Source organism: Puma concolor, chromosome A3 (assembly GCF_028749965.1).
Source record: "Puma concolor isolate L17-30 chromosome A3, mPumCon1.1.hap2, whole genome shotgun sequence".
NCBI classification, from domain to species: Eukaryota; Metazoa; Chordata; class Mammalia; order Carnivora; family Felidae; genus Puma; species Puma concolor.
In genome coordinates this window covers 106,254,444-106,274,604 of record NC_141669.1, presented here as the reverse complement: position 1 = coordinate 106,274,604, position 20,161 = coordinate 106,254,444, and the positions used below count along the sequence as shown (strand labels likewise).

The following is a 20,161-nucleotide window of genomic DNA, read 5'->3' as shown; positions in this document are numbered from 1 at the left end:
AATGCATAAAACAAAATACCTAGAACTACAAAGGAAACCATTATATTTGAAATACAGATGTAAAAATAGTAAATAAATGTGTGGCATAATAATATATGTACATCTTATTAACACTTTAAATGAACAGTTACTATTGTAACTTGGAATTATTGGTGAGTACAATTATATTTTGCAAGATCTGCAATAATTTGATATAAAGTATCTGGAATTTCTGTCAAAAACCAAATCACAAGTACAATCAATACTGTGATTTGTGATGTATATTTTTGTTTGTTTATTTTACAGAGAGAGAGTGAGCGGGGCGGGAGAGGGGCGGGGAGAAGGGCGGGGAATGAATCCCAAGCAGGTTCCATGCTCAGTGCTGCCCCCGATGCAGGGTTCAATCCCACGACCCTGGGATCATGACCTGAGCTGAAATCAAGAGATGGACACTCAACCCACTGAGCTACCCAGGCACCCCAATTTATATTCTTAATCACAGGAAATGCCACATTTCAGTTAGAGCTTAGTGAAAATAGCCATGTAATTGTTTTTTCCTATCCCAGTTTATGGCACATTGGATTTTATCTATGAACCTCTCTGGTGGTCATGGAACTCAGGTTAGTAGCCTTTGGACTAGATATCTTCTAGGATGGTTCTTTTGCTGTTCTATTTTTATCAAATTAGGTAACAGGTCTCATAATACTAAAAGATTTCCAAACAAATGAGTAAAAATTTAAATCCCCATAGAATCGTGAGGCTCATGGCACTGGTTATGAGAAAAACCAAGGTGCTCAGTGAGTATGGGAGGCCCTTTTAAGGTATTTACTGATATCTGGTTCAAGAGTACTAGTACCCAGTTTTTAAGGCCCTCAATAAGAACAACTATAGAGGTATAAGTTATGTACAGTTGATCTCATTGTTCCCAGTGGTTATGTTCTTTTTTTTTTTTTTTAATTTTTTTTTTCAACGTTTATTCATTTATTCTTGGGACAGAGAGAGACAGAGCATGAACGGGGGAGGGGCAGAGAGAGAGGGAGACACAGAATCGGAAACAGGCTCCAGGCTCTGAGCCATCAGCCCAGAGCCCGACGCGGGGCTCGAACTCACGGACCGCAAGATCGTGACCTGGCTGAAGTTGGATGCCTAACCGACTGCACCACCCAGGCGCCCCATCCCAGTGGTTATGTTCTATAAAGCCTCCATGAACACACTGGATTAGTGAACCCTGAGCCATTGCTCCTATTGGAAATACAGGGATAGGTTCCTCTGAACCTCTGGTCACAACATTTACATCAACTCATCAATATATAATCTTGTTTCATGAATGTTTCTTTTTTTTTTTTTTAATCTTACTTAATGTGTATTGTTGATTCATTCCCATTGAACTCACAGCCAATAGCACTATGACTCATGCCCGAATGATGCTTATCTAACACATGTATTTGCTCTGCAAGGCACATCACAGCCTTCTTGTGCTTAGGAACATTACATAGCACTTCAGCGCTATGCTGGGGGGCTCTTATTTTAAACAGTGAAATAACTAACAAAAATCACAAACTTGTGGTAAATGTGGCACTAAATAGATTGTGAAAAGGATGCTTGTTTACAGCATGAGAGCTGAAACCAGAAGGCAGAGCCTTGTATGACATCAGCTGGGATTGTGTGCATAGGAGCTGACATTTTTGTCTCTCTGTGCATGTCTAGCAAAGACCACCTAAGTGATGCCTGTATTGCTTTTGCAGTCACAGATAAATTTTGGTGAGTAGGTGAATTTGCAAATATTGAGGATTGACTGTATAGGCGAGTATTTCTCTATGGACCTGAGGTCTGGTTGTGACACTGCCATTCTTTGTGTTTGACTTTGGTTGAGTTGTTTCATTGCTTTGGGTCTCTGTTTTCTTATTCATAGAACATGAATGTTGGGATATATTAGTAGCAGTGGATTTTTTTAAATAGCAGAAGTAACTTTTATTCATGTGAAAACCCAAGGTATAAAGCAGTAGTCTGCTCCCTGCCACTCCTGCATCTCCTGCCGTCCCTCAGTTTTACCAAGAACTTATGGAAAACCATTGAGCCAGTTTCCAACGCCATTTTCCTGGTAGGTTATGTTTGGTTCATTTGACCAGTATTTATTGAACCAAACAGAATTGTAGGTGCTGTTCTTGTACCAGATTCCCCCAAAATGTTGCTTAGAACTGTTTGAAAGTGGCCTACAGATACTTTTTATTTGTAGTTTTTATTAAAAGGATTTTCATATTCTGAACTCTCTCTGAAGATTGAGTGGCCCAGATTCATCTTTCAACCTCATTGTTGTTTTCTACATGTCAGATTCATGTAGGAGCTCACCCAGGCTTAGTTTATCCTGGTCTGGGCATCCTTCATTTATGACATTGGAGCCAGGAAGCACCTCCTAAATGGTCCTGTCTGAAGGCACCCACCTATAATATAAACCCATTCAGATGGATACTGAGTATTTTCCCAGGCATCCCTGCCATTTTGGGGGTTATGTTTATTGCTCTACTTTAGGGTTGTCATGTGGAGATTACTTTCTCCTCTAGAGAATGCATTTTTATAATACACATGGGTAAAAATAGTAAAATAATAAATTGTATGCATTAGAACACTCTTGATGTAAATTACTAGTTTAACTAAAGCAAATTATTATTGTACATATGAGAATTGGTATGTGACTTTACATTCCAATTTCAGTGCATGAAAACCTAAAGCATGATTTGTTAGGATTGTACTTAGTTCTTCAAAGGAGGTTCATTCCCCTAAGAAGAAAACTGGGAAGAAGGGATTTGACAATAGATTTGGATGTTTGTTTTAATTCAGTGAGTGTCTTTTCATCATGGAATCTTCAATATTATCCAAACAACTGCATCTAATCTTTAGTGAGGGAATCTTTCATCATTGGTATTTCTGTCCTTCAGGGAAAAATAAGGATTTTTCTCTGACATGCCTTTTCCATTAGGAAATATGAGATTGAATGATTTCTACTTCTGTACTAAGAGCTGGCCTAAGGAAGTCATGAAGATGTGTGGTAGCTTCAGTTGTAATTTGGTATGGATTGTTTCATATCTATAATCTCTGTGTTTTAATCTGTTGATGTTTAGTTTAAGAGGTCTGGGTAAAAGAACATGATCTATAAGGAAACCCTGTTCCAACTGTGATAGACTATTACCTTGGTGGCTCCAGTGGACTCTGCCTCCCATCACTCATGCCTTTGTGTATTCTTCTTATTGACTCTAGACTGGGCCAAAATGCTTTGGTCAATGGGATATTAGCAAGCATGATACAGAGGCTTGGTAAGCATATTAGGGCTTGTCCTCTGGGAATGCTCCTTCTTAGGAGCCAACCTTGGTTCTTTTTTTTTTTTTTTAATTTTTTAATGTTTATTTATTTTTGAGAGAGAGAGAGAGAGACAGAGCACAAGAGCAGGAGGGGCAGGGAGAGAGGGTGACACAGAATCCAAAGCAGGCTCCAGGCTCTGAGCTGTCAGTACAGAGCCCGACACGGGGCTTGAACCCATGAACTGTGAGATCACTACCTGAGCCGAAGTTGGACGCTTAACTGACTGAGCCACCCAGGTGCCCCAACCTTGGTTCTTTATAAAAGCTTAGACTAGATCAGCCATGTGGAGAAAGACCCCAAAGGATGTGAGGCCATCTTGAATGTTCTAGCCCCAGTCAAGGTCCCAGCTGAATGTAGCCTATTGAATGACCTCAGTTATACCACATGGAATAGAATCACCCATGAGCCCAGCCAACCCAGTGAATTGTGAGAAATAATAAATGATCATTGCTTTTGTCACTAAGTCTTATAGTGGTTAGTTACACAGCAGTAGATAACTGAAACCATGCCTTACTTCAAAAGGTCTGTGAAAAAAAGGAATGTTCTGTAAAGATACCCTTGTGCATGTTTTGGTTCATGGAAAACTGCATCTCATACTGCCATAATACCATTGAAAGCACAGGCAGGAAGAGTGGGAGAGAGAGCGTGTGTATGCAGATTGGAGGGTCATTGCTTCTGTCTTTGCAACTGATTGTCATGCATGCAGTATTTTATTTTCATAGAGGAATTATCTAAGAAAGGTATCTTGAGAAGTAATTGTTCTTTTATTTGTTCAGGTCATGGAAGATACAGATAAATATAAAGAAAAGAACAGTTACCCAGAATCTCACCACCTAGAGGCCAACTTTGGCAAGTTTTTGCATTGTAAAGATAGCATAATAAAAAAAACTTTACTTGATTCTTCTTTGAAAGCCTAGTGTAAAAATTAGTAAATCAGAGCTGATTGTGAGTGTAGACTCTCTGACACTCTTATGAAAGTGGTTCTTTTTTAAAATTTATTTATTTATTTTTATTTTAGAGAGAGACAGCATGAACAGGGGAGAGGGACAGAGGGGGGGTAGAGAGAAAGAGAGAGGGAGAGAGAGAGAGAGAGAAGGAAGGAAGGAGGGAAGGAAGGAAGGAAGGAAGGAAGAAAGAAAGAAAGAAAGAAGAATTCTAAGTAGGCTCCACACTCAGCATGGAGCTCAGTGTGGGGCTCAACATAGGCTCAATCCCATGACCCTGGAATTATGACCTGAGCCAAAATCCAGAGTCGGACGCTCAACCAACCTAGCCACCCAGGTGCCCCAAAGTGGTTCTACACGTGTACACAGACATACAGGTTCTTGTGCTGGATTGATGGTTCATGATGTCTCACCACCCCACTGTATCGTCCATACTACTATCAGATTCTGACTTAGTTCTGCCTACACAACAGTTCTAGACTGCCTCTAGGATGTGGTTCTCAAGAAGGGTGACTTTTCTCCTGAGAAACATCTGGCCATGTCTGGAGAATTACTGACTGTATTAGGGGTGTGAGGTGCTGCTCTTATCTAGTGAAAGGAAGCCAAGGATCCTGCCAGACATCCTACAGTGCACAGACCGCCCCCCCCCCCCCAATAAAGAATTATCCAGCTCAAAATGTCAGTAACTGCTATGGTTGAGAAACCTGGCTCTGGGGTAAGGCCCAAGCTCTTGGCTGTTTTGCCCTTACTGACCTTGCATTTCTGACTTCAGACCTCAGACCTCTCATGCGTTTTCCATATGCAGTTTGAGACAGCCTCCCATTTTCCTATTGTCTCATCTTTGTGGCTCTTTGCTTATGCTATGCCTGTAGTCTGGAAAACCCTTTCCCCCGAGGTAATTATTCTCTGTGTGTTTTATCATTGTGCCTGTACCTACTTCCACTTTTCTAATTATACTGAGTGGCAGTTACTTCTTCAGATCTGTTTTCCCTATAAGCTGGGAGTTAAGGTGAGCTTAGGACCCAGCCACCTGGCTGGTAAATATTTGAGTAAACAAATGGATGTTTGGGGCGCCTGGGTGGCGCAGTCGGTTAAGCGTCCGACTTCAGCCAGGTCACGATCTCGCGGTCCGTGAGTTCCAGCCCCGCGTCGGGCTCTGGGCTGATGGCTCGGAGCCTGGAGCCTGTTTCCGATTCTGTGTCTCCCTCTCTCTCTGCCCCTCCCCCGTTCATGCTCTGTCTCTCTCTGTCCCAAAAATAAATAAAAAACGTTGCAAAAAAAATTAAAAAAAAAAAAAAAAAAAAAACAAATGGATGTTTGAATAAGACCAGGGAAGAAGGAGCTGAAGCTGCCTGTTTCGGTAGCATTGCTTGGCCTACTCTCAGTGAGTTTTCATTGCCATTGGGTGATTCCTAACTGCAAAGGCACTGCAGACACCAGTTCTCCCTGCTGCACACAATTTTGATGCCCCTGTACTTCCTGGTGTTCTGGTGCTCCTGAGCCCTGTACCTGGCATCAATGTCCGGTTCCAGGTAGGCTTGAAAGAGTAGAGAGGCAGCCTCAGGCAGGTGAGAAGTGGAGAGATGAAGCTTTGTGCCCCAGATGTCCCCCTGTAAGGACCAGGTCGGGTGGGGGGGGGGCGGTTGGGAAGTGAAGCACTCATTCAAGACACTGTCTTTTGCCTCAAGCCACATTAACATTAACTTAGTATAACGTAGGTCACTTGTTCTGCACTGTTGTGCACATCACTGTCACCTGGGCAGGTTAAAAAACACTGTTGTTGGGGGTACCTGGGTGGCTCAGTAGGTTAAGCATCTGACTTCAGCTTAGGTCATGATCTCATGGTTTGTGAGTTTGAGCCCTGCATTGGGCTCTGCACTGGTGGTGTGGAGCCTGCTTGGGATTCTCCCTCTCTCTCAATCTCTCTCTCTCTCTCTCTCTCTCTGCCACTTCCTGTAACTTTCTCCACCCCCCCCCGCTTCTCAAAAGAAATGTTGTTGGTTGTCCAGCCCCTAATGATGTTGATGTAATTAGCCTTGGATATGCCCTGGGCTTCAGAACTTTAAAAAATTTCCCAGGTAATTTTATTATGCACCCAACTTTGAGAACCACTGATGAAGACAATTAGGTCCATTATAATTACTTGTGCTGACATTTCCAAAGTCCTGTAATAGTTTACTTCTTGGTAATTTTATATTTCTTAACAATTTTGCATTTCAGTATAAATAATAAATTAGTACTCATAACTTTGTTGAAATTTGTAACTGCTCTATGGTAATTTAATATCTCACTTTTTAGTGACATTGTATAGCCTTGTTTTCTTCCTTCTTCCTCCCTCTTGACCTTGAAACTCAGATGAAATATCATCGAGAAGCAGTTGCCATTCTTCATGTTGGAGGAAACTGGAAGGAAGCCATGTTTTTGATAGTTTGCCCACAACGATACAAATTTAGAACTTTTCTCTTGGTTCTTGCTGTGCTTCTCCTGTTTCCAAGATGCACATACTTTGAATTCTTTGTGCCCAAGAGAAAAAGTAGCAAGAGTGTCCATAGTCCCAGACAGTCCTTTCAAGAGGTTCATGGTTACTTTCAGGTTTTTCATTTCATTACAGATGTAATAGTATATTTGTTATGAATATGTTGGTTAAGAAAGAGAAGTAAATGAGGTTTTGAATACCTTCTTACCATGTTCCCTTCCCATGTCCTCTGCTTCCTCCCCCATTCCTTCCACAAGCTTTTTGTTTGCTTGTCCTATGTTTCCAGATAGTTCTGAGGTGAGGTCTTGGTCACCAGTCAGAATGGCCTTGCTCATGACTGGTGGTTGGAATGACTTTTGCCATTATTTTAAATATGGAGGCTAGGAACATGGGCCTCATTCATTCCATGGCACCGCATGTCCAGCACTGAATTTTTGTTTTGTTTTGTTTTGTTTTTGTTTTGATAACCAGTTTGTGAAAGTTCAGGATCCAGTGACTTCTGCCTCTGATTAGGTAAGCTCTGCTCTAGGATGGACATGCTGGGCCGAGGCAATAGCTCTCAAGAGAGGGATCCAATCATTTGGAGCCACAGAATTTTAGGTCACTATATTCTGTTTCATTTCAAGAGGGAATGTGGGGGCAAGAAGACATTGTCAAGATGATATAGATAGCACAGCCATCCCATTCCTGTTTTTCTGTTTAATAAAACTAAAGCTGAGAGCCATTTCTTAATTCAACAGTTGATTATTGTGTGTGGAATGCCCTAGGTCTGTGTCCCTCTCGTGGAGGTGCCGCTGGGTGTAGGGAATGAGGAAGTGAAATGATTTGCCCGAGGAGACACATAAAGTTACAGCAGGAGCAGAACTACAAAGCCAGTCCCTATTTATTTTCTGAGGTATTACTTTATAAAAAATTTCCAGTCTTGGTGTTTTTGTAGGTGTATCCTATAATAGACATTTATGCACGATTTATGAGTTTGAAAATAATTGATTATACGTATGCTGTCAAATCTAGGAAATTTGATTTAAAATAGGTATCTAATAGCCACTTGGTTGATAGATTAAATTCTTAGTTTCTGAAAGTTATTTTCTTTATGATGACGTAAAATTCCTTTGGCTTTTTGTGAAAATACTCCAAAGAATGGAATTTAGTGTCCATTCAAGTAATGGGCCTCATTATTTATATCCCTTTTACTGCTGCAAATCCTTAGCAAACTTTAAAATTGGACAAGAAACTTAAAGGACTTTATCTGGGTTCATTTGACAGATGAGGATATTGGAGGCCTGGGAAGGTGGTTATTTCCGAGGTTCACAGAGCTAGTTCAAAGCCAAGTCGGAGACTTGCAAGTCATGTTTGTTACTTCAAGTTCAGTATGTTTTTTTCTTTGGTGCAGAGTAAAGTAGGCAGAGTCTGTATCACACACATGCACGTGCGCATAACTCTTACACGTTCTTTGTGGCGAGTCTGTTCCAAGAGGGGTGGGTTATGACTCACGCATTGTCTTAGGTGCTTCTCCCAAAGCTGGCCTGAGACAGGGATTGGAGCGCAAGTAGCAGTCTCCGGAGGTAGTCCCTGGAGGCAGGAGTGGGGGAGTGGGGCAGTGAGATAAGGAAGGAAATGCAGCCAGTGTCGGATGTGCTGACAGGCTGATTCCACTGAAGGCAACTAAGAAGACTGCTGTTTGCTGGAGACTGTAGAATATACTTCACAGTAGTCCTCTGGAGGGGGCCGGGCGGGGGGGGCGGGGAGGATCTGGGCTATTTATTTACCAATTCTTATGTCACACTCTGCGGGTTATTCCTGGAGGTCTTAACTCCCAGCCACTTCCCGCTGTAAGGTCTCTTTGATGTGCTTGGGGACTAACACAAACAGAATGTAGAGAGGTGACTCCTGCATGCCCAGAAAGAAATGGGAATGGATGTAAGTGGAGCGTTTGCGCATGCCATGTGATTCTATCAGACACCATGTCTTGGCTCTTTGTTCTTTCCATCTATACTCCTAGTGCTGTAGTCTGGGAAGGATGGGGCTGAGAAGTAAGTACCGATGAGGATTCTGGCTGTGTTGGCTTTACTCTGTTTGCCCTTCCAGGTCCACTCTCCATTTTCTCTGGCCTGCTGTTGTCCCTCAGGGGGAATGTCGTGTGCTGCCTTGGTGGGTTACCCTGCCCTCTGGCTTCTGGTCGCATTCATGCAGCTGGTGGCTGTTGCGGGAGATTGGAGGGGGAGGACCATGAGGTTGGCCTGTTCATTCCTCCAGGTCTCTTCTTGCCATTGGGCTGATGGCTGTCTCTATGGCCCTTCTGGAAGCCACGGTCCGTCAGATGGCCCTCTCCTATAGTTCCTCTACTTTCTCTGGGTCCCTATAGCTCTGTCCTCATACCCCTTCAGGCTTAGGGCACTTCACATTCCCTGGTTGTCTTCCCTCCACCCCACCCTCAAATAATCCCTTATTAAATGCCATCAGTTGTGTCCTGTGAGTGTTCCATCTGTTTCCAGCTAGGACCCTGACTGAGATACCATCTTTGAAGACTTTGCTCTCTAGACAGAATTGGATGAGATGAAACAGCCAGAGATGTTATGAAGATATAACATAATGAAGTGTAAATTGTACTTGAGCCCTAAGGACACTCAGCATGTAGGATGCATTAACAAAAGAAGGGGTACTTATTAAAGAAGACATTTTTGGAGGGGTGCCTTAGGTTGTAATTAATCATCTTTTTTTTTTTTGTCTGCTCTATGGGTAGCTCTGTTTGAGTAGTGAATTGAAAATTAGAAGTTCTACCTTATTATGACCATGTGTGCAGTTAATTATAATGTATTTGACTCTATAAGGTGGAATAATATGTAATTCACACAAACAGAAGGGTGAAATGGATCTATCCATCTGGAAATTTCAGAATTCTCTCTTGTATTCTAATTTGTATTCTAATTTTAGATAAGTACATCTTTCCCTCTTAATTCCTTATATTTCTTATCCCTCTAATGGGTTATAATCCATTTTTTGGAGAGTTTTTAAAAAACCTCATGTGAAAGGCATTTCAGGCTGCTTCGAATAAGGCACTATAATGGCAGAAAGCACTCACTCCGTACATATTTACATAGGGCCCCTTGTGATTTAGGCACTTTGCTAAGCACCACGGAGTTAATAATGAATAGTATTTGATCACCGCTTTCAAGGAAATCACAATGTAGTTGGAAAAATAGAAGTTCAACCAAATAATTATGATAACTATTTTAAGTATTATAGGCATATCAGAATATTGTGTGTACCTAAATGAGGGTGTAGTTGAGTCAGGCAGGAAAAGGCAGAGAGGTTGGTGAGTGTTGGATAATGCTTCATAGAGCAGGTGACATTGAGCTGGGTCTTAAAGGATGATAGTGGGCTTACCAGGGAGAGAAGGGGAGGAATGGTATGAAAAGAGGTGTGGAATTTCCTGGTGGGTTGGAGAATTAGTGATGCATAGGATTATTTGGCCAAGTGCTGGTGGCCTTTGGAGAGGTGCCTGGACTCGAGGCCAAGGGACAGAATAGTTATCTAATCCTTACCACTCATCACTTAAAATAATAGACAGCACATACGTTTTAAAAACATAAGGAATGAAGGCAAAACAAAACAAAAATAATGACTTTAAGAACCTTAACATATTGCTAGACCTCAAGGACCACATGTTCTAAATACGGAGCAATGCGTGTTTTTAATTTGCGAGTGTCTCAGAGTCAGGGGACAGACCCATTGATACCTTCTCTCAGTGTGTGCCTTTACTCAGATTTGTAGGCACTTACACCAAATTTATCACTATAGACTCTCCTTGCATCGCTTTAGAATTACCTGAAATATGGAAATATGATGGGTTATTTGGAAATATCGTGGATTACCTTTTCAATTACTAATGATTATATTACCATCTGTAGTCTACAGTCACCTGTTCAGTAGAACATATCTGACACCTTTATTTACCGTAAGAGATACTTGAACCTTATTCCTTCTAATTATTCTAGTCTCTAAAATTTTAGGAATAAGTAATCTTGATACCCTAAGGCAGGTAGTTGGTGAAGACTTACCAGTTCTACACAGTGAATTTCTGAGTGCTGCTTACTAAGTCAAACACAGATCAACAAGAATTCCTTTGCAGAGCATGAGCAAAATGGTGACTAAAATACATGGGTGTGAGGGTAGAAACCTTTGTGGATAGAAATCCTTTAAACTGGTTATGTTAAAGGTCATTTTATTGTCAAGAAATTGAGCTTCATGAATTACAAAGAGAGGAACAAAGTCCAGTGAAGTGTCAGGAATGCAGGTGGGAAGGTCCAGAATGAAGCTTGATCTCCCTGTCAGACAGGGGCTGTGTCTCTGCTTTTCTTTGTATGTCTGCTTTACTCTTTCTTACTCTTACTCGCTACCTTGCTGTATATCTGTTTTAGTTATCTCTTGCTTTGTAATAATTACGCCTGAACTTACTGGCTTCAAACAACAAACCACTGTTTGGTATCCCTCAGAAGTCTGGGCTGAATGGGCTCTCCTGAGCAGTTCTTCTGCTTTGTGTGGTATTGGCTGGGGCTGCAGTTATCCAAGGGCTCAGATGAACTGGAATCCTCAGGGTGACTCTCTCCCAGGTTAGGCAGAGGATGTTGGCTCTAGGATGGGAGTTCAGCCAGCATGCCAACTGGAGTACCTCAGTTCTCTTCTGTGTAGCGCCAGCCAGTGGGGCCTGGGCTTCCCACAGCATGGAGGCTGGCTTTGAGGAAGGAGCGTTACAAATGTGCAAAAGCAGAAATTGCTAGGGCCCTTAAGGCTAGGCCGCAGATATCCCAGCTGACTGCTCCCACTGCATTCTATTGGTCAAAGCAGTCATGGGGCCAGCTTCCCGGAGAGGGGAAATAGACTTGACCTGTAAATGGGGAGAGTGACAATTTACACTCAGGGTTTTTGTTTGTTTGTTTGTTTTTGTTTTTCACATAGTTCAACGTGACTAACATGTCCCTCCACTCTCACTATTCATGGAAACTTTTTAGTTCCATGTTCATCATCATTTGGCTGTAGTGTCATCTGTGTCTTAAGAACTCCCAAGTTCAAATGCTCTAAAGTTCACATGCTCCAAGAAAACATTCATATTGGTTGTTAGTGGTCCAGTCATCTGAGAGGGCCAATGGCCTTATGTTACTAAGTCTTTTCTTTGAGGGACTGGGGGTGGGGGGTGGGTTTTCACTAAGGAACTGTGGTCAGAGTAGGCAGTGGCAGGTGAGTAGAGGACATTTGGACACCAAGAATTATTTTATTTTATTTTTTAACGTTTATTCATTTTTGAGAAAAAGAGAGAGACAGAGCATGAGTGGGGGAGGGGCAGAGAGACAGGGAGACAGAATCTGAAGGAGGCTCTAGGCTGAGCTGTCAGCACAGAGCCTGACACAGGGCTCGAACTCACGAACAGTGAGATCATTACCTGAGCCAAAGTCAGATGCTTAACTTACTGAGCCACCTAGGCATCCCATTGGACACCGAGGATTTGAAGGAAGTCTTGGGGACTGCTCATTTCTCTGAGGCTAGAGATTTCTTTCCGTGTTCCACAAAGCTTTACTTGACCTACCTCTGCCTTCTAACTTCTTGAGCCATTCTCTCCCTGCTTTGCCCCCCCTCCACCTTTTTTCTTTTTTTTTGAAGTTATTCCAGTACACCACTCTCCCTCCTGCCCTGGTGTCCTTCCATGTCCCCGTGACAAGAAGTCTCTCTTCTTTCCTCCCATCTGTCATTTAACGTTTAGTTTACTCTTCAGATCTCAGCTCAAGTATCACTTCCTCAGGGGAGCGTGGAACCCTTTGGATTAAGTCTCATCCTCTGTTCCATCTCTGTTTCCTTCGTTGCATTAATTCTAGTTTGTGATTTTATGCCTGTGTGGCTACTTGATCACCATCTGCCTCCCACTGTAGATGCCAGAAGGTAAAGGAATGTGTCTGTCTTCCTCAGGGCCACAGTGGCTGCACATGGCTCACATTAGGTCCTGGCAAGTAATTTGTTGTTTGCATGCATTAAAAATGGGAGGTGGTTACCTTGAAGAAGTAAGGATTAAAAAGGGAGAGAATCTTTATCTTGATGAGAGAAGTTAAGAGTAGCCTGTTTTGGGGACTAAAAGGATGTAATTTCTCAGGGAGTCCCCCTGCAGTAGTGATTTATGAGTCAATGAAGCCCTGTCATTAAGAACATACTGGTGGAGGCTACATGGTAGTTTCTGAGATGCAGCAGGAATTCCTGCCCAGAAATAGACCCTACGTGTCTGATTACACGCCAGCTTCATTTTCTTTTTGCTTCTGCCACCATGTGGCCCTAGTTCTATACCCAGAGAGCTCAGTGATGGCCATATTTTGTGACTGGGACCAGAACTGCTCATTCCATTCCTATTTACTCTCCCATGAAGCCAGGATCTCGTTTGATTATAAGTCAGAGATCTGTGAGATTATCACTTGGGATATGATGTGCCTATGAGTGTAATCTCCACAAGATAACCCCAGCCGTAACTTCTCGTCCAGTTCTTCGGGGGCACAGTATCTAAGAACAAGTTAGTGGAATGATCAACATGGCAGAAGAAAAACAGAGAGAGTAAGAAATAACAGACACTTTTAGTCAAAGATTGTGTCCTTTGAATTCTAGGGCTTTTCAATTCCCCACATTCAGAGATTGAGATAAAGAGTAGGAGAATATTGTCTCAGCTAATTTATTTCACTCGAATAATTGAATTCAGTAAATACACATTGAACACTATGTATATGTATCAATAGAGGTGTGAAAACAGATACAAGTTGGTGTATGACCTTGAAGTTTACTCCTAGCCAGGAGATAGGGCATGTATCTGAGACATGAGGTCCTAATAAAAGGGTTGTGATAGGACCTGGATGGGGGATGGATTAGTTAGGGGCATTTTTATAGAGGGGGCAGAATTTGAGCTAGTGTCCACAGACGAGAAGATTTAAGAAAGGTTGCACAGAAAAGGGAGAGAGAGGGCATTATTGGCTGGGAAAGCGCACGTATGAAAGTTAAAAGTGCAAGAAGGAGAGGTGTCTGGGTGGCTCAGTTGGTTAAGTGTCTGACTTTGGCTCAGGTCATGATCTCGTGGTTTGTGAGTTCGAGCCCCACGTCAGGCTGTGTGCTGAGAACTCAGAGCCTGGAGCCTACTTCGGATTCTGTGTCTCCCTTTCTCTGCACCCCCCCTTCAAAAATATTTTTTTTTAAAAAGTGCAAGAATGGGGGCGCCTGGGTGGCGCAGTCAGTTAAGCGTCCGACTTCAGCCAGGTCACGATCTCGCGGTCCGTGAGTTCGAGCCCCGCGTCGGGCTCTGGGCTGATGGCTCGGAGCCTGGAGCCTGTTTCCGATTCTGTGTCTCCCTCTCTCTCTGCCCCTCCCCCGTTCATGCTCTGTCTCTCTCTGTCCCACAAATAAATAAAAACGTTGAAAAAAAAAATTTAAAAAAAAAATAAAAAAAAAAGTGCAAGAATGAGCAAGAATGTCTCTTCACACTCCAGAGGCAGTCGAATTCCTGTTGGTAGGGACCAGAGATCAGAGAACAGAGGAATATGGCAAGATCTATAGCCATTGGGTGAGACCCTTAGAGGCCAGGGTGCAGGGATTGAACCCTTGTAGTCAGGGTAAGTCACATCATAAAACCCGTACTTTCAGAATATTATTTTGACGACAGCCAGCAGGGTGGTTTTGGTGAGAGAGAGCTTGGAACCAGCAAGGCTACCTGCGAGATCGTAGGGGTTGGCACCCGAGGGCTGGCAATAGGAACTGAGAGGGAGGGAAGTGCACAAAATAGGGTCAGAGGAAGAACTGGTAGAGTTTCATATCTGGATTCACAGTGGGGAAGACAAAAGAGGGAAGAAACAAAGGGACGCCAACCCTGAATGAATGGAACCAAGACCACGGCTGGGAGTAGATGGTCATGCTGAGGTTGAGTGGACCAGAGGAATGCAGTGTCCTGGAAGCTGGGGCAGGTAACTGTGGGTCAGTTGAAAGATAAAGACTGGAGATAGCAATTAGTGCATCATCAGACCTGTTGGAGTAACACGCAGTGAACACAGATTTGGGCTTTGGGCATTTTAACTCAGAAAATATAAAACTTTACCTTCAAATACTGAAATCCAGTTCATCAGTAAATTGTTTGTTCTGAATTCAAAACATATCTCAATTATAATCCGATTCTGTTCCCTTCATCACTACTTCTGGTGCCATCATCATCCTCCTTCACCTGGATTGTGCCGTAGACTCCAAGCTGGTCTCCTTGCTTATGTCCTTGCCCACCTGCAGTCCATTCTCAAGACCGCAACCCAAGTAAGTGATCCTCTTAATAGAAGTCAGGTCCCGTTGCTCTGCTTCTAGCCTACAGTGGCTTCCTACGTCATTCGAAGCATAGGCTACAGCCCTTATAATGGCCTTCAAGGCCTGGCATGACCCCTTCCATCTTATCTGTGACATCATCCATTACTACTCTCCCTTATCCACTCCATGCTGGCCACCCTTGCCAGCTGCCGTTCCTCACACACCCCCAGACACATCTCCCTTAGGACCTCTGTGCTCTCCCTTTGCCTGGGAAGCTCTTCTCCGTATCTGTAGGTCTGTAGGACATGTTCCCTTACTTCCTTCAAATCTTTGCTGACTGGGCCCTTCCTTTACCCTCCTGTTTAATGGTAGGGTTTTAATGGTAGGGCCCTTCCTTTACCCTCCTGTTTAATGGGGACTCTGGTCCCCTTTCTCTACTTTTGCCTCTTTCCTCTGTAGGCTTCAGTATCTCCTGGTGTCCAGACTATGTACTTATTTGGGTATTGTTGGTCTACCCCAGAATGGAAGTTGCATGGGAATAGGGATTTCTGTCCATATTGTTCACTGTGGCGTTCTCAGTGCTTGGTACCCAGTAATCCTTTGTTAAATGAATGAACAAATTCTGCTAGCAGCTTCTGTTTTTGAATCTTGAGATTGGTTGTCAGTCACTTTTATCTCTATATCCAGGGATATCAATAAATGTTGACCAAGTGCATGGAACCAGAAATAGGAAATCTTAACGTTTTGCATTATCTAGTTTCAGAAATTTCCTCTGCTAGATGGGCTTTTTGAAAAGTGAAGGGGGGAGGGGTGTAGAAGAATAGTTTTGCTTCATTTAGCTGAGCTTCCACTTTAGGCTTCAGAAGTCACATGGCAGTTTGGCATTTCTTTCATTATTACTACAATTATTAATTGGATGCTATTTAAAAAGTTGGCCCTTAAATGCTCTGCTGATGTTTTAGGAGATTATGCTATACAGGGAGCAGAAATTGCTGGGGCTGACCGTACTCATGGCCAATTAAGGAACAGCATTGGCAAGAAGCTCAGGGTGGATTTGGTTGTGCCTTGTGGGAGTCCTGGTGGCAATGGTTCGTGGTCTCTGGGAAGCAGCTGCCTGACCTCCCTTCTGCAAAGGGGATCTGGATTTGGTTACCTGGTTGGTGCTTTTTATTAAAAAAAGAGAGAGAGTAAAAAAAAAAAAAAAACACCTTGAGTGGTTTAAAGTTAGGGGGCGGTTAAAGAGAGAAAGGGAAGAATAAAGTAACGAAATGACTATTTGGGAGCACTTACTTGAAAAGTGCCTCTGAAGTTCGCTTTTTGTTTTATTTGATATCACTTTCATCTCTTCCCAGGGGATGCAGATGTCTTTTGAAAGAATGCATGCAGAAAACCAGGGTGTAGGAGGCAGAAATGAATTCTTGAAAGTTTAACAGGCTTCCAAAGGACAGAGCTGCTCCAAGAAGCTGGGCTGTTAACACATCTTTAATGTTGAGATTTGGGAGAATCCACTAGGGTGTTCCTTATTGCCACCATTGATTCAGTTTATGACAGAACTAAATGGCCAGGTTCTTATTTATATTTTTAGGTGGGACTATTTAAGAGTTCAGACAGTAGGGAAAATAGCACAAAGGAACTTGATAAACAGCAACAGCAGATTATGACTTTGCCTAACTTGAGGGTTAAAACAATCCATGGAAAATTGCTTTGGATATTTCTAGCTTGTGACAATACTGTACATCCCTTGTTTTAAATATAGGGTCTATAAGGAGTCAAAAGAAAGTTCAAATGAAATGAAAGCCCAGAGAACAAGGCTGTATACACACACAGCCAAAAGATCATCCATGTGACATTCCCTAAGATTACTGAATGGTGTCAGTTTGCAGGATGTTTAAATCAATGGCAGAGCTATTTTCCAAGCTCTGCCTAAAAGTGCCAGAGGAATAGTGGGTATTTGGTCTGGAGTAGAAAGCCATGTGAGAAGAATCATGAGAGACAAGACTTCTTTATTGACTTCAAAGTTTCTTATCTGTGTCTGCATTAATTTCTGCCCCCATTGAAGAGGACAACTCATGGAGTAACAAAGCTCATGAACTTGGTGTCCAAGGTGAAAGTGAATGAGAAACAAAATATCTGGAGAGTTTTGTGATGGGAAGCAGGAAATCTGACCCAATGAAAGCTCTCTCCTGCATCTTCGTTTGCTACATCAGAGAAGTCACCTTCATTATATAGTGCAGTTCTTGGAATGAGTCCTTCACTTTCAACAAATGGGTTAATAAACTGTTTATCTTCAAAAAGTGAAAGTTACATCTTCAGATGTTCTGTGAGCAGGAAGAGAAAGGCACTACTGCATCCTACTTTTTTTTTTCTTCTGATTATTTATATTTTTGACAAATGCCTTCACTTCAAACAATGTGGGTCTGTATTAATTCTAGATTCATAATGATCAGTCTTAATCTAGCTGATGATGGTTATCAACGTTCTTTTTTACCTTCTTTCCTCAGCTATTGCCTAGTGTTTGTAATTATCTTTCCTTGATGTTGGGCAGAGGAGAGGATGAGAGAGGATACAGAAAAAATCAGCCTTTTGTATTCAGTGGCCCATCCTGCTTGTTCATTTCTCCACTCATGCATCCACACATGAGCCCATGCGATATTCATTGGCATTATATTGGGCTCTGGATCTAAGATGGAATAAGCTAGGATCTTTTCCATGAAGCAATCTAGATCCAGTGATAGGCATTTGTATATTATCACGTAAATTCTATTATGGTAGGGTCTTGCCATCTGTTCTTGGGTGTTGCGGCGAAATTTTCCAGGCAGAAGTGCTGTCTCCATTGATGCATGAAGGATGAATTGAAGTTAGCTGGATTAATTCTGTGTGTTTGGCCTTGGGTGTGGTGAAGAGATAAGGAGGAGTCTCTAGCAGAAGAAACTCCACCTTCTAGAGGTCACATTTTATGTGAGGGTTGTGTTTCTGAAGTCTTTGCAAATTCAGAACTCTCATAATTCAAGAATAATCCTGACAAAAGATGGTGGGTATTTCTGGTTATCAGCTAATGTGGCGCCACCCTGTGGCCACTCTGTAAACAGAGTTTAGCGTTCCCTAGGTCCAGCCAGCTTCGAAATGATAAATCTCCAAGAATGTTAATGTTTTGTGTGGATTTAACATTAATTCAAATTAACGAGAGACCATATGATTGCTATTATAGCATATTATTTCAAAGCTGCACAGTTCAAGTTCACATCAAATAACACCAAATTCTGGAGACTTGCAGAGCACTGGCTCATGGCCCATGTGATGAAATTGAAAGTAGTTCATGGATAGTATGTACACCTGAGAGTAGGGGTAAGAAAGAAAAGTGATAGAGGGGAGGAAGAGATTATCAAAGGCTTGTGAACCATGATAGGGGAGCCTCTGAAGAATGTTCAATGGCAGGTCAGCATTAGGCTTTTGTTAAAGTTTGAATCATGAGGAAGTTGATATTAGACTAAGGATATATGTGTTTCAGATATTTTTGGAACATTCCCCTCATTTTTCATTAGACTTTGGATATAAACAATAAAAGCTTTCATGATTTCGAAGTGCCTTTAGGTTCTTGTTTTGTTTATTGTTTTGTTTTTGAAGTGTTCGTTAACTGTCTTGGAAGAGACCTTAAAATATGTGGCCTAATAACTAGCAAGAAGGGTGGATAGAAGCTCAATCCAGATGTGGGATCTGAGACTGGGGTGGGGGGGGGGATTTTCTTAGCACATCACACTTGTGGTAAAATACGTTGGGGAAAACATGAATTAGACAAAGTTAAATACATTTATTTACTGTGGGACCACTTAGAGCCTTAAAGGCATTAATTGCATGTTATGAACCGCTAATATAAATTTTAGGTATGCAGTGTATCCCAGACTTGTTTCATCACTAAAGAACCTTTGATCTGGAAACAGTCATCCCATTCCATCTGATATCCAAAGAATGTGTATCAGTTATCTACTGCCACAATAATGCTGTGTAACAAGGAACTACAAAATATAAAACCTCAGTAGAACACAATAGTAAAAATGTATTTAGCTTACAAGTTGGGGGTTCAGCTAATCTCACATGTCTGTGGTCAGCTGTGGGTTGGGCATGTAGCTCCTCTGATATTAGCTGTCTTTGCTCCCATGTCTGGAGGCTCAGCTGGCTGTTGACTGATCTAGGATGGCTTTAGGGAGACTCAGATGACTCATCTCTGCTACATAGGTCTCTCATCATCAAGCACACTAGACCTAGCATGTTCTCCTGGCCATGGCAAAGGAGCAAGAATGAGAAATAGCCCAGTAGTATATGCACTTTTCAAGCATTTGCTTGTATGATGTTTGCTGATATCTTGTTGACCAGAACAGGTCACATGACCAGTCCCAGAGTGGGAGGGCACTACAAGGTTACATGGCAGAAGGTGTAGATACAGGAAGGGAGAATAATCACGCTCTTTTGGCAATCAGACTACCTGAGAACCCAACTTGAGAATTGCTGGGTGAGATCACTGTCAACTGAGAGCAAGGAATGAGGTCAGATTGTTTCTCAATGCCATGGCCACAGATTGTACTTTTAATTTTGATAAGCAGTCTCCCCAGCAGATGTCCGGGCCATGTCAAGTGAGAGTTCATCTGGTTCTGCACAGGACTTTTATTATCTTTCTGTGGAATCATTTCAGGGCTGAAAGGCTTGTGGACATTATTAGCTCCTTCTGGTTGCATCATGTTGGAAATGAGGAAACAGAGGCCCAGAGAGGTTAATTGACCAAACTAAATCCACACAGCTACCTAGAAGCAAAGCTGAGCCTTGAACCCAGATCCTCCCTCAAGCTATTTGGGTTTTAATTACGTCAAAGTAGCTTTTTTTATTGGGGGGGGGAGGGGCAAGGCAAAATAGGGTTGGAAGGGACCAACATTTCTTCACAATCTTTATGAACAAATAACATTTCTTCTGGAGGGACTAGAGCATAAATAATTTTTAAAATAGATGTTAGAGGTCTTCAGAGAGGCAAAGTGGATACTTAAACCCTGAGTGGTTGCTGACTATTGTGACTGGGGATCCATGTTTTTGGAGGAAAAGTTGGAGATGG

General features: G+C 42.3%; 1 protein-coding gene across 12 annotated transcripts in view; it reads left to right on the top strand.

Annotated features, from left to right (window-relative positions):
* PLCB4 (phospholipase C beta 4) overlaps positions 1–20,161 on the top strand; it is a 422,070-nt gene that overhangs the window by 71,981 nt on the left and 329,928 nt on the right. Inside the window, exons 3-4 of one of the 12 annotated variants that reach the window (XM_086701703.1) lie at positions 7,228–7,356; positions 7,524–7,651. The exons of the other annotated variants lie outside the window; for them this stretch is intronic. The gene's annotated coding sequence lies outside the window, so the exon portion shown is untranslated. The remainder of the gene's footprint in view (positions 1–7,227; positions 7,357–7,523; positions 7,652–20,161) is intronic. 12 annotated transcript variants of the gene reach the window in all.